Genomic DNA, 13,070 nt, shown 5'->3' with positions numbered 1-13,070 from the left:
TAGGAAACTGTTAGAATTCCAGGAACCAGAGTACCCTGCATATGGGGCAATCGTTCAATTTTATCAGAGAGCAGTAAATTCTCCTGTGTTTTTCCTCATACAAGGGTGATATGAGACTAATCCTGGCCCATATACAGACTGACAGGCTTGGCAATTTCAGTAAGAGGAAAGGGGATTCCCAGCAAATAAAATACACGCCTCATTAAATGAGCAGGATACAGGGCAATTAATAAACAGGCATGGGAAGGATATCGTCATCCACAACTCCTGTGTGCATAGAGACAGAGAGAGACGCACTCAGAGAGACACAGGAGCGGTCTGTCTGTACTACCTGCACAGAGCCGCTGAAGTTATAACATGGCTGTCTGCTGATCCAGTTACAGTTTATACTGTGAACACGACAAGATTCCAACATAGATGGTGCCTGTCCACGCTGCTGATTGTAACTGGGTCTCTTGGCCTGCTTATATGTGTGGTGTGGCTGAGCCCAAAATCTATAACAGGCATATACTGATAATTTTAGATTGTTAATTCTATTACAAATAAATGTAACAACCCCCTTCTAAATAGCAAGGAAGAATAAATTTGGAAGAAGGGAAAGGGATGCACAACTAGCTTCACAGAGGGTGGAAGTGGCAACCCATTGAATTCGATGGAGCTATACCAGCAGAGAACATGACCCCGGCTGCATAACCCCCACTGCCCTATGACTAAAGTGGGACCCCTTTCTATGTGCAGATATTTAGGGATGTGACCTTTGGCAGCACTTCCATACCTTGTCCTGTCAATGGAGTTATTGAAAGTGGATTGAAAAATCATTGTTGTTCTTTAGGGAGAAAGGAAAACCCCAGTGACTTCTTAAAACACAACCTGTCATGATTCAGAAGCCATAGCCAGATGGGAGGCATGAGAAGCAGTGTTCCTACTGGTGAGAGCAGCAGACTGGGCGTTAGGATTCCCATTCTGCTAGCTTACTCTGTGACTTTGAGCAAGTCACTTCGCCTCTGTGCTTTGATTTATCATCTGTAAAACAGACAAAGGCTGAAGTAATTAATGTTTGTAAAGTCCTTGAGACCACTGGCTGATTGAAGGTATTAGCTGATAGACACTCAAGGCATTTTATTATCCAGTAAGTGCTAGCTGTGACAGCGAAGGATGCAGGGGAAGCAATTCTTCAGGCCTCTCCTTCCATTCAGCCTGGAGACGGCCTTCCTCACATCCAGGAAGCCTGAGGCCTGTAGTAAGCAGAAGCCATTGGAAGCAGAAAATGATATGGCAGAATAATTTTGTGAGGAGTATTGCCTCAAAAGCACTGCATTGAGGCTCCATAATCTGTTGAAAATAGGATTCCAAAGGTGAGCTTTGATTCCCCCAGAACCAAAGACAGATGCTCTGTCCTGCACTCCCTACGGACCCCAATGGCCATCCCAAGGCCCCCTGTTCACTTGCAAGGTTTCCATGCAGAGTCAGATTAGCAGACCAGAAAAAGTGAAGTTTTGCGCTGCTGCAGGAGAGCTAGCTGAAGAGGCATCAGAAGAGGACTAAGGCAAGAGTTACGGCTCTGGGCTGCTGGAAGGAGTGGGAGATGGCAAGATGAGTAGTGAGTGTTTGCATCCCCAGTCCCACAACTGGAGAGGGAGATCGGTGAGCCATGAAAATCAGAATAGGACCAGGGAGCCCTCAGAAAAGTGTGTCCTCAAGTGGTCAGTTGCACTGTTGTCCCTAAAGCAGACCCTCGATCAGAAAGACCTAGAATAAACATTCTTAAGGTCCCTGGTGAACTTTTGCCAAAGCAGCAGGTAGGGCTGCAGCCACATGATTTGGAGTGAGTAGTACCTGGAGCATGGAATCTCAAACACATACAAGTTTACAGTAACCATCCAGGCTTCACCTTCAAGATCTGTTTTTCAGCTGGGCCTCCCCCTAGCCTCTAGTTTTTCATGCACAATGTTGTACCCACAACAAATTTCAAGCCCAAATGGCAATAACTGGATATCGAAGATCCTGCATTACACCTTCAGGCCTAGAGCTAGATGTCCAGTTGCTACAATTCGCAGGAAGAATTCACAGCTGGTGCAAATGTAGAGGCCATTTCTAAACATTTCGGCCTACATTCTCCAGGCCTCCACTGTGACCAAAGTGGCTTTGCCATGAGTGTATGTAAACCAGAGCTGGGTTCAAACCCAAAATACTGGGTCTGAACCCACCCCAAATTTTGGAAAAGTTTTGTACTGGATTCCCAGCTTCACAGCTGGGACGTGTGTTTATTGCCACATTGAATGTCATCAACAAACATCTCTCTCTCTCTGTCTGATCTTTCAGTCTCTCATTCACCAAATAAGCTGAGGGAGAAGCGCAAACCGCCTGAGTTACAAGCTAAAGAACAAAAGTCCTGGGGAAATGACATCAGCATAGTCATCTCCACACCCGGAAAGGTCTCTTCTGCTTTTCTCCCTTTGAAATTTCAAATTCCAGTTTGTGGACAAAGTCCTGTCTATCTGAGAATATAGATCTCCGACCACTGACCAAACTCCATTCCAAGCAACTACCTAGTTATGCTTTTTCCCTGCCTCGCAGTCTCTTCTGTTCACTCGCTGGATCTGCTGGGATCATACTGAAACTCTCACCAGAACGGTCGCGCACATACAAAGTGGATTTCCACATTTTCGTCTTAATCTAACAGCTTCCTTTCGAAGTTGGGAATGGGGAAGAAGATGCTGATCATCTGTAATAACCCAGGTAGGACCCTTATCACCTGCAATTCCTGTGCACAGCCATTATAAACAGAAAAAGAGAAGAGAAAACAAGGGTTCCCATTGTGCTTATACTAGCCATTTTAGGTCATTACTTAAATTTTAAAAAAGGCAATTTAAAAGGGTACAGAAAGCAACAGGCAGAATTAGCTCTTGGAAGCAGAGGCACTTCATGTGGTTAACTGATAACTCCAGCTAGCCTCCTCACTCTCTCATTTCCCCAATTCGGCTGAACTTGCTTGCATGCTAATCATTTCTTGGCCTGTTTATTTTGCATTAAAAAATTAACAGAGAATAGTTTACTGCATGACTTGCTCACACACAAACCCTGCAAGCTAGCAGGCAGGCTTTAAACCCTTATGCAAGACTTTGGGGTCCAGCACTGCATCTGGGCATCTAGAGAGATTATTTTTTTAAAGAACAGTTTTTCTAAAGTCAATATCAATTTCCCCCCCTTCTGTGCCCTGAGTATATTTGCTCTGTGGCTGTTTCCAAATGGGAAAGATAAAGCCAAGGGCTTGTATTTTGTCATACTTTTTGTAAACAGGGATATTTTGGCCACATTGTCAAATCCCATTTGCCTTTTGCCGGAATTTGTCCCATAAACAATTACAGAGCAGAGTTTTCTGTGTGTTAATAAGCAGCTCTGAGGAATTTGACTGGAGTCAGTCTGGGGCGCAGGGAGCTATGGTTCTCTAGCCAATTGAAACAAGCATCAGGTAAAGAGCTGGTGTCGATCAGCTGACATACAGCAGCTGAAGCTCTGGCCCAGTAACACTTCCTGGAAATATTCTTGACAGGTGGGAGAAGCCTCCAGGGAGCAGAAAGCTTCAGCAGAATTAATTAGGGGTCTATTTTCCCCTTGATCTCCACATATAACTCTCACTAGGACATATATGTGGCATCGCGAGGGTGATGAACTGACCCCTAAGGCATAATCCGAAAGCTATATAGTCTGTGAAGTGGTGAAAGTGACGAGTAAGAAGCACAACAGACTCAGACTCCTAGGGTAGACCCAGTATTTAAATTCCTAGGAATTATCTGTACATCTGGTCTTGGCACCTGGGCCAGTTGTTTCTGGGGGCTGGTGTTTAAAGGAGATGATGATGCCATGCCTGCATCGCCTGGGGCTGGCATATAGCACGTTAAGGCAGCCAAGTCAGACTGGTTGCTGGGCCCCAGGGGGGCCCACACACTGTGACAGATATGCCATTACTTGCACATTTTGTAACATGTTGCCTGCTAACCGGAATTTGGGGCTTGATCAGGGCACAACAAACTAAACACACTGCAAGGTGCTTAAATCAACCTCAGGCTAGTTCACCACTGCAGACAAGAGGAGTTCTCTGAAAATGTCCAAGCCCAGGAAAAATCAGTCACTTGTCCATAAAATGTGCTCTGCTGCCAAGGATCCACTGGGAATGGTTTAGGGTATCGAGTATTCCAAAGCACTTGGAACATGTGGAATAAGGCATGCTTGGGAGTAGGGAAAAGATTCCACTAAATCTCCATCCACGCATTTGAACTGGAAGCTGCAAAGGACATTCTCAGAGAGCCTGAGCTAATTAAAGGAACAATAATAAACAGCTGCCATGCAAAAGGGATAGGTAAAGAGAACTGTCAACACTTAGACACTCAGACCGTTTAAACATATCCCATGGTAAGATTAGCCCACACAGCGCCTTTCATCCCAGGATCTCAAAGGGCTTTATTAATGCTGACAAAACCTCTAAACACCCCTAGGAAGTAATTATGGTTACTGCCATTTTTTTGTTTGTTTGGTTGGTTTGGATTTTTTAATAAGACAGTTAACCCAGAGAGCTAAGGCCCAGGTTTTCAGAATTGCATACAACTGCACTCACAGATATGCCAGTGCAATTGCACATCTAATCTGCATGCACAGTCACTGAGTCTGCATTATAGTCATGGTAACTGCATGTGCAAATGGTCAGTTATATGTGTTGGTGCACACAATTCCATGTGTGCCGCTTTGAATATCTGGGCTGAAATGATTCAATCAAGATCATGCAGTGAGTCACTGGCACAGCTGGGAAGAGAACTGAAAAGTTCCGTGTAGTTACTTTTATACAGCGCTCCCACAGCTTGGCTAAAAATTGCAGACTCCATTTCATGTTTTATTTTAATATTGCAAATGGACCTATTTTTGCCCCCAAATGCACCACATGTTTGTGAATAGTTCATTACAAACTTGATTTCAGTGAAAATTAGCCTGTTCTGGAGCAAAGCAAGAGCCAATCTTGAGGGGAAAGGTGGTTTCAAAGGGAAATGTTCAAAATACAGTGTATACATTTTGGCAGATTTTCAGTTTCAAAATGACCATTTCGTGGAAAAGAAAATTCGAGGAGAACAAAAGGGCAAGAATGAAGTGATGCAAGTCTGGAGCCTGTGGGAGATAAATGCCACCCATTCTGACTCAGGGAATCCCTGCAGCTCTGCAATGCAGGGATCCCTGCTCAGCATACAGCTCAGCAGACACAGCGAGCGCCTTGCCACTAGTCCCTGCAGGCCATTTGCAGTTCATTTAGGTTTCATTTGCTTCTACTTCATGTTCATTATACACACATGAAAAAGCTCCTGGATAATTCCAGCCAGTGGAGCGATACCCAGAATCGCTGCTGTCAGAGGAGGAGAATTGCCAAAATCAACAAAGGTTACAAAGCAATTTTTATTTTTTTTGCAAAACAATTCCTCGGAACGACCTGCCTGCCGGAAAGGGCCCTGATTCACTGTTTGTACCATTTGCATCATCCACTGCCAGGACTGGGAAATGGACAAATGGGGCTAATTGCAAGGGACCATAAGAGATGGTAAACTGCTCCGAAGCCCAAATGGATTAGGAGCTGGGGCTGTGTAGGAAAGTAGGGGATCCACTGACCACTATGTCCTGCTGAGAATCTCAGTCCTAGCATAGATAAGGAAAGAGGAGATAAAGTCACTGCTTAGATAGTAGATTTCCCAAAGGACAAAAAGCATCTTCCTGAAACAAAAGCCTTCCTGATGGATGTCCTGCACAGGATAGCATGGCAGACCTCTTCTGGGCATTGGGCTTTTCACTCTAGACCTGTCAAATGGAGTTAATCCATTAATGGAGTCCCTCATCTGGGGCCCAGAAATGCTCTGGATGCATCCTACATGTTCACACACTGAGACTAAAACATGAGACCTCTGTGGTTCATAGGCAGCGGCCGCAGTAGCAGCTCGCCCAGTTGAACTAAACATTAGCCTCTCTCTGTCTGAGCCAACAAGGAGCTGTAATGAATGGTCTCACCTGGAAGAGCCTCTTTGCTCATGCGAGAGTAAGGTTGGTCTTATGGTGGTGGGGGTGGGAGTTCTGGACAGGGATTCAGGAGAGCTAGATTCAATTCCTGGCACTGCATGGCTTCCCGGTGTAACTATGGGAAAGTCACTTCATCTCTCTGTGCCTCGGTTACCCATCTGTAAGACTTCATTTAAAATGCGTGGGGTACTCAGGTACTGCAGGGGTGGGGCCACTCAAAAGGACAGATCGATCTGACGCATTCCACCACATGACTCCATGGGGACACAACCACAAACATCTTTCTTAAACTACAGTTTCTGCCTTGTACTATAATTTATCCTGGTAGTGTAATGCCATGCCCTGGTGGGTTGTTGGCAATGTGGATCAAACCTGTGACTTCTGGGTCATAAGTATGAACTTCTCTGCCTGAGCTAAAAGACCCAGCTCTAGTCCATTGAAGGCCTCCCAGTACTGGGTAATATCTGCCACGTGTTTTTTTTCACGTTGCTACTTGTTTATGTGAGAGAAGGCAAGGTCAAAGAAATGTGCCTTGCGCTTGGAATGGAAGGTAGGGAGGTGTGGGATGGTCCTTAGTTCCTGTGGGAGTTCATTCCACAGTCTGGGACCAGCTCTGAGAAGTTCTGTCTCCCACATAGACGAATTTTCCACTTTTTGAAGAAAGTTCCATTGTGCCAGAGGAGCAAAGTTGTTGACCATGGGTGTCCATCCCACCGTTTTAGACAATCTTTTAGATATACTGGGCCCAGGCCATGGAGCGCCTTGAAGATAGGCACCAAGACCTGGAACTTGATGTGGTATTCTGTGGGAAGCCAGTGTAAGGAGGAGAGAACAGGGAGGTTTTATATGCTGTGGTAGCCTGTGTCTATGATAAGATGTGTACGGCGTTCTGTACTGCTCTTTCTATTATCCAAGATGGTAGCAGGCTCGTCAAACTCTGGCGGTGGCCCAGCCACCTCTAGAGGGGAACAGAGCCCCACACTGAGTGAGCCTACATTACAGTAGCACCATGATACTGAACAATATTTCATCTCTTGACACCGCATCCATCTTCTCCAACCATTCCCAGCAGAAATGACATTGTGCTATTTGCTGTTCAAAGCCTCTTTGTATTAGTTTGACACCAAAAACACCTGAAGATTTCATGTGCAGTTTGGGGCATCCCAATACAAAAAACAGGGATGGGGAAATTGTAAAGGATCCAGAAAAGAGCAAGAAAGGGTCTGATGGGAACTGAGAACTGTTGAGAGATATTTCAAGGGTATCAGTATCAAGGAGGGAGCAGAACTGTGTAGGTGGAGGAATAGATCAACAGAACTAGAGCAAAAGGAAATATCAAGCTGGACATTAAAAAAAAAAGTCTCAAAAGTGAGATTCTGGGATAATCCTGATTTCTGGAGTTGGTCAAAAATAGGCAATGCCCCAGGCACTCGTCCACACAGGCAGATACACTGGATGACCTCATATTCCTGCCCCTAATATTTCTGATTCACTCATTGAAGAAAGATGTCATCTATGTAATGTTAGGGCACAAGAATCACCAGTAACTCCATAGCAGGAGAGGTTTATAATCCAAACAGTCACTTAACAACACAGACATGGATGCTGTAGCGCCATCTGGCTAACTTCCAAGATAACACACGTCACCGCAAATCATTAGTTCCCCTTTAAGCTGAACCCGGAACTCAAAGGCAGAATAACATTATTATTTATCACAATTGGTTCCCCCAGCACCCTGGGCTAATGGCCTCTTCTGTCATAAAAGCTTTAAAATATATTATGACCATAAACTGCATACATTGAGTCAACTAAATGTTTCAAACACCGAAGCCATGAACTTTTCTAAATCAATCATCAACTGATAAAGAATGCAATGATTAACTGGGTATAACTCCCAGTACAAGTGCCCCCAAAGCAGGTTTAATCAAAACATGCTGGCAGAGGATGACTTTATCTAGAGAGATGGCTGACAGGGCATGGACGGGGCTGCTTCTCGGAAGCAGCAGCATGTGTCAGAAGCAGAAACAAGATGGGAACGTTTTACAAAAACACATCCCTCCATAATTTCTTTCTCTCTTGTTTGATTCAAATGGATTTTAGTGCCAGTGAAAAGGGAGAAACTGCTAGCTCTGCAGACGGGAACCCTTTAGCCAAAGGACAGGCGCAAAACTGAACACGAGCTGCAGTTGCAGTGTGGGCAATGCAGGCAACCCTGACCTGAGAGTCTGCTTCTATGGAGAGTGGGGAGTTCAATCTCCATGCCCCATTCAGTCCTTGGCCTCTCTCCTGAGGGGGGCCAACAAACCAGAAATTGCACTGCAGGCTACCAACCCATCTCACAAAAGGTATCAACAAATTGTTCAATGGCAGTGACTACAGAACCAATATCTTTATCAGGTGTTGTGGAGGTCTATCTGTCTATCCTAATCTAAGAACATATACCATGTGCGTTGGCATAGTGTCAGTCTTGGGTTCATGTGCCTTGCGGTCTACAAAATGTCAGAATTAAATTCAGGGATGTTGCTAGGAAGTGTTGTAGGCAGGAGGAGGGCAGAGCCCCAGTCTGGGATTTCCCTAGCACTGTCTGGGGAAATCTAATTTTTCCCTAGTGAGCTATGAGAGAAAACACAGGGAGTCCCAGGCTAGTTAGTTCAGACTTGGCTAGCTAGGATTTTGCATATATGGCACTCACCAGGCTTCCTGACTGTAGGACTGTCCCTGTGAAGCTTGCATAGGGGGTAAGGGCTAGTAAAAAATAATCCCATCATCATCTACTTTGTCTCTGACTTTCAGAAGGGATTTGGCCAGTTTCAGCCTACGAAGTTTGCATCTGGAGAGTCTGATATTCCCGAGACTAGGAGCGCCCTATTCAGTTCCTAAAAAGTCCGTCTCCGCCCCATATGGACAGAGCTAGAGGGGATTTGAGTGCATGTGGTGGTAAGTGGCAGGGCTCAGCAGAGCAGAGAGACCCTGAGAACGTAGCAGCAATTCATACTGACGTCAGAGTGTAGAGAGAGTTAGACACCACCCAGGGACTTGCAGGCGAAGGGTTGAAGCTTTGTCTCTCAGCACATGATGCCAGGCTTCATTAAAGGTACATCAGCCAGGAGAACAGCGCTGGGCTCTGCTGAGGGAGTTTCCCAGTAGCTTCAGTGGGAGTTTGTTTGGGCCCTAAATGAGGACTGAGCCCTAGAGTTCTCCTCTGTCTCGGCTGGAACTGGGTGCCAGCTGCTTTCCATCCTGGGCCTATAGGGGTACGTCTACGCTGCAGCTCAGAGTGAGCCTCCCAGCCCAGGTAGACAGACTCATGCTAGCGAGGCTCGAGGCATCATGCTAAAATTAGTGGATGTTGCAGCTCAGGCTGCAGCTTGGGCTCTCAACCTCCCCAGCTTCCTAGGCTTGGGGGCCCACGTTCCTGCCCAAGTCACAACAGCCACACAGCTATTTTTAGTGAGCTAGCTCAAGCCCTGCTAGCGCGAGTTTATCCATCCAGTGCACATATCATGGGAGACGGGCTAGAGGTAACCCCTTTGACTGCATTTACTTGACCCTCCCCCATAGTCCTGTGGGTTGTTTGCCTTCCTCTGCCCACCAGCTTCTGGGCCTGGCATTCTGCGTAGGGTTTAGCCCAGAGTGAGTGCGGGACCCTGAACGGCAAGGTTCCTGACCCCGAGTCGTCGGCAGACAGGAAGAATGCTCTGGTGACAAGAGGAGGTGTGTAGGTGAGGAGAGCTGAGCAAACGACCGGGAGGATTGCCAAGTCTCAGTTCAAAAGTGAATTTCAACCACATTCCCTTCCTCTTCCCTTTCAGCGAACATCCCAGCCCATGGGCGTTATAGAGGGAGTGTAATGTCACCTCAGGAGTCTCTCAGGCCTTCTGCACCCCCTGATAGAGATGTTCACACCCTAACAACACTCTGCTCAAGGCAAACCCACTGTCTCAGACTGGGCTACCAATAAGACTTAGTCGTTTCGTGGCCTAGAAGGGCCAGGAGGAGATGCTGACCAATCAGGAGCCAGCAGGCCAGTTAAGAAGGCTTGCCTGCTGCCTCTCAGGACAAGCGTGGGGTGAGACTGGGACAGAGGAGGAGCACCCAGTGCTAACCCAGAATGCCAGGGCCAGGTCAGATCCTTGCTTTCAAGCGCTGCAACCAAGCATATGCCTTTGATGTTTGATTGTTGAACGTACAGGCCGCCAAATTCTGTGTTTGTAACTGCACAGAGCCTGACGCTGAAATTACGGCCCAGGCTGCCCTGCTCCGAGCAGGCAGCCACAACTTGTGGGGTAAGGCAGGGAGAGGCTGCAGTACCAGGCCTGGCCCAATGACGCATGCTGTGGAGCAGCCCCACTGTGACAAGGAGCTAGTCCCAGCTCGCAGGTGCATTTTCCACTCAGTGAGCTGGGGTTGAATTCTGCAGCCTCGGGGTGGTTGAAGAGCGAGCAGCTTCCAGTTTACACTGTGTTCCTGCGACTTGTGTGCCCCTCGGGTTGGTCTGAGGCTGTTTTCCCATGCACCCAGGGGAGAAGAGGCCCCTTGTTACTCAAACACCTTCTCCTAACAAAGCCCCACCTTATGTGAGGAGATGCTGTGACTATACGCATCACGGTATGTCACCTTGAAATGATACATGTTCATCTGAAATGGGAGACCCACTTGGCAGGACTTGTGATGTCCAAGCAGAGTCCCTGATTTCCGCTATGCAGAAATGGAATCCTAAGAAGTCCCTTTTGGCTGACCAGAGTGCCTGGTGGTTTGATACCTTTGTATTGCTATTCTAGCAGTCCCATCGTTCCCGAGGAGCAGAGACATCACGGTCACCACAATTCAGGCCATGATCTCACTACACAGTTCACCCTCAAGAAGGCAAAATGCATCGCAGAGTAATCAGGGATTTCTTTGCCTACACTGCAGCTGCCAGTGAATCGCCAAGCCTGGCCAGACAGACTCGCACTAGTGGGGTTTGAGATAGCAGGCTAAAAATAGCTGTGTGTGCAGAAACTTGGGCTAGAGAGCAGAGCTCGAGCCTAGGGGGTCAGGTGGCTAGTCTTAATCACTGCCAGAGTGGTTACAGCCACACAGCTATTCTTAGCATGCTAGCTCGAACCCTGCTAGCATGAGTCTGTCTACATGGGCTGGCAGGTTCGCGCCCAGCTGCAGTGTAGACATACGCTTGCAGGCCTGAGATAGGGTCAGTAACATGGGGGTGAATCCTTTGAGGGTCCTAAACCTATTTTTCAATCACTGTAAATAAGGGAGAATGCATTAGTCCCAGGTACTCCAGACTAGTAGGAAATGCAGACTACTTCTGGCCAGTGGCAGGGGGACCTCCAGGGGACAGACAATTCAATACAGGTTCCAGGCAGTAGCCTAGTGACTGGGATAACAGGACTGTGGCACTAGATTCAGGCCCTGCCCCAGAGACTTCAGGGTAACAGAGAATTCAGTGCTGGCTGCAGAAATTCTGGTCACCCATAAATAGCTGGCAAAATATAAGGGGCAGATGGGGGCTGAGGAGAAATGTTGGTTTGGGAGATTCTTAAACCAGACGAGTGCCATGATGGTTACACACGAGGTACCTCAGAGGCAGGCAGAACCCCCCTGCCTAACCCTGAAGGATCCCTTAATGCACTGACCCCAAGGGATGTTTTCCCAAAGCCACTGCCCAGGAGCTTTCTCGGTGCTCTCCTGTTCTCTCCGGTGGGGGTTTCAGAGCAGTCCGGCATGTGGACAGCAGATGTGGGGGAGGGTCATTAGCACAGCTCTGCTGAATTCATCTGGATGAACTTTCACAACACTTGCTATGAAAATACCATTCTTTCCCCACTAGGCTGACTGTAAAGTTAAAGACCTACTACCAGTACCTGGCATCTCCTGGAGCAAGTTATAGCTGCTGCCATTCATTTTCCAGAGGATCCGTTGGGCCCCAGGAAGAAGCTAGAGCAGTGTCACCCCCAGACAGGGATTTCTACCCAGCAAGTACCACAAGGGCTGTGAACAAGGAGCCATGTTCAGCGCAAGTAACCGGGAAGCCAGCTGGAGTAAGGGCTGCAGGGATAAGCTAATCTCTTAATGCTGGTCACAATGAGATTTGATTGGAAGCCGGAGTTCATACAATGAAGTTACGGCTTTTAAAGAGTTCTGACAAATGCTTGAACATGAATTATAAGGTGGCCCGAGCTCTGCACCCTGCGACCATGCCCCTAGGGGTGCCCTGTGCCTTCTGGGCCACCTTTTCAAAGGGTCCTAACCCTGGCCTCTAATCTGGCACCCACGTATCTGCACACACACAGCTGCAGCTTTTGGGGGTGCACAACTGCGTGTGCAAATGCAGAGGCTGCTTTTGAAAACATGCCATGCTGAGTTTAGCAAAACGACTCGGTGTGAGTCCGTCTCTGCAAGGTAAGGGGGAAGTAAAAGGCCTTTATTTGAAAATGTTTCTGTACAAACATCCGTAATAAAATACCTTGGTACAACAGCCTGCGCTTGAGTCTCCTGTGCTACACAGAGGGGCACATGTTCCACAGTCCCCATTACGAAAGGATAGGGAGTGATGTAATAATCGAATGCACTGGGCTGTTCTCTATATGGGCAGTGTTACTAGCACTATTACTGTCAGTGCATTGGAGCATGCTTGATATGTAGCTTTCCATCTTTGGATGTACCCGTGGGAATAAGCTCACCTTTGGGACCTCCAAAGGTGTGGGCTATACAGCTATCACACCTGGGCTATCCCTGTGGGCTATACAGTCCTGGTCTCGTTATCATGGCAGTGCACTCTATATGGGGCTATTACTGAAAGCTACACAAGCTGCAGCTCAGTGCTGCTAGCCAGATGGGGAATGTTTCGCTGAACGGGTTTCCTCTTGTTCACTCCCAAGTGTCATACGAGGCGCTGATATTGACCTACAAAGCCATACGTGGCTGTGGCTACCTACACTATTGTAACAGGTGAAATCAGCAGGGGCACCTCGGCTAAGAATCCCTGCATCCAAACATCGTGGGGAGGGGGCGGTGTC

The 13,070-nt window shown here is 47.4% G+C and overlaps 1 long non-coding RNA gene across 1 annotated transcript; it reads left to right on the top strand.

Moving 5' to 3' along the window:
- Window positions 1-2,329: 2,329 nt before the first annotated feature.
- Window positions 2,330-12,529, top strand: LOC122462774. The gene is made up of 2 exons (XR_006285528.1): window positions 2,330-2,739; window positions 11,882-12,529. It is a non-coding gene; the product is annotated as an uncharacterized LOC122462774 (long non-coding RNA).
- The last annotated feature ends 541 nt before the right edge of the window (window positions 12,530-13,070 follow it).

This window comes from Chelonia mydas, chromosome 13 (assembly GCF_015237465.2).
Source record: "Chelonia mydas isolate rCheMyd1 chromosome 13, rCheMyd1.pri.v2, whole genome shotgun sequence".
In the NCBI taxonomy this organism is placed as follows: Eukaryota; Metazoa; Chordata; order Testudines; family Cheloniidae; genus Chelonia; species Chelonia mydas.
The sequence above is the reverse complement of the archived record's forward strand: the minus strand, read 5'-3'. Positions and strand labels throughout refer to the sequence as shown.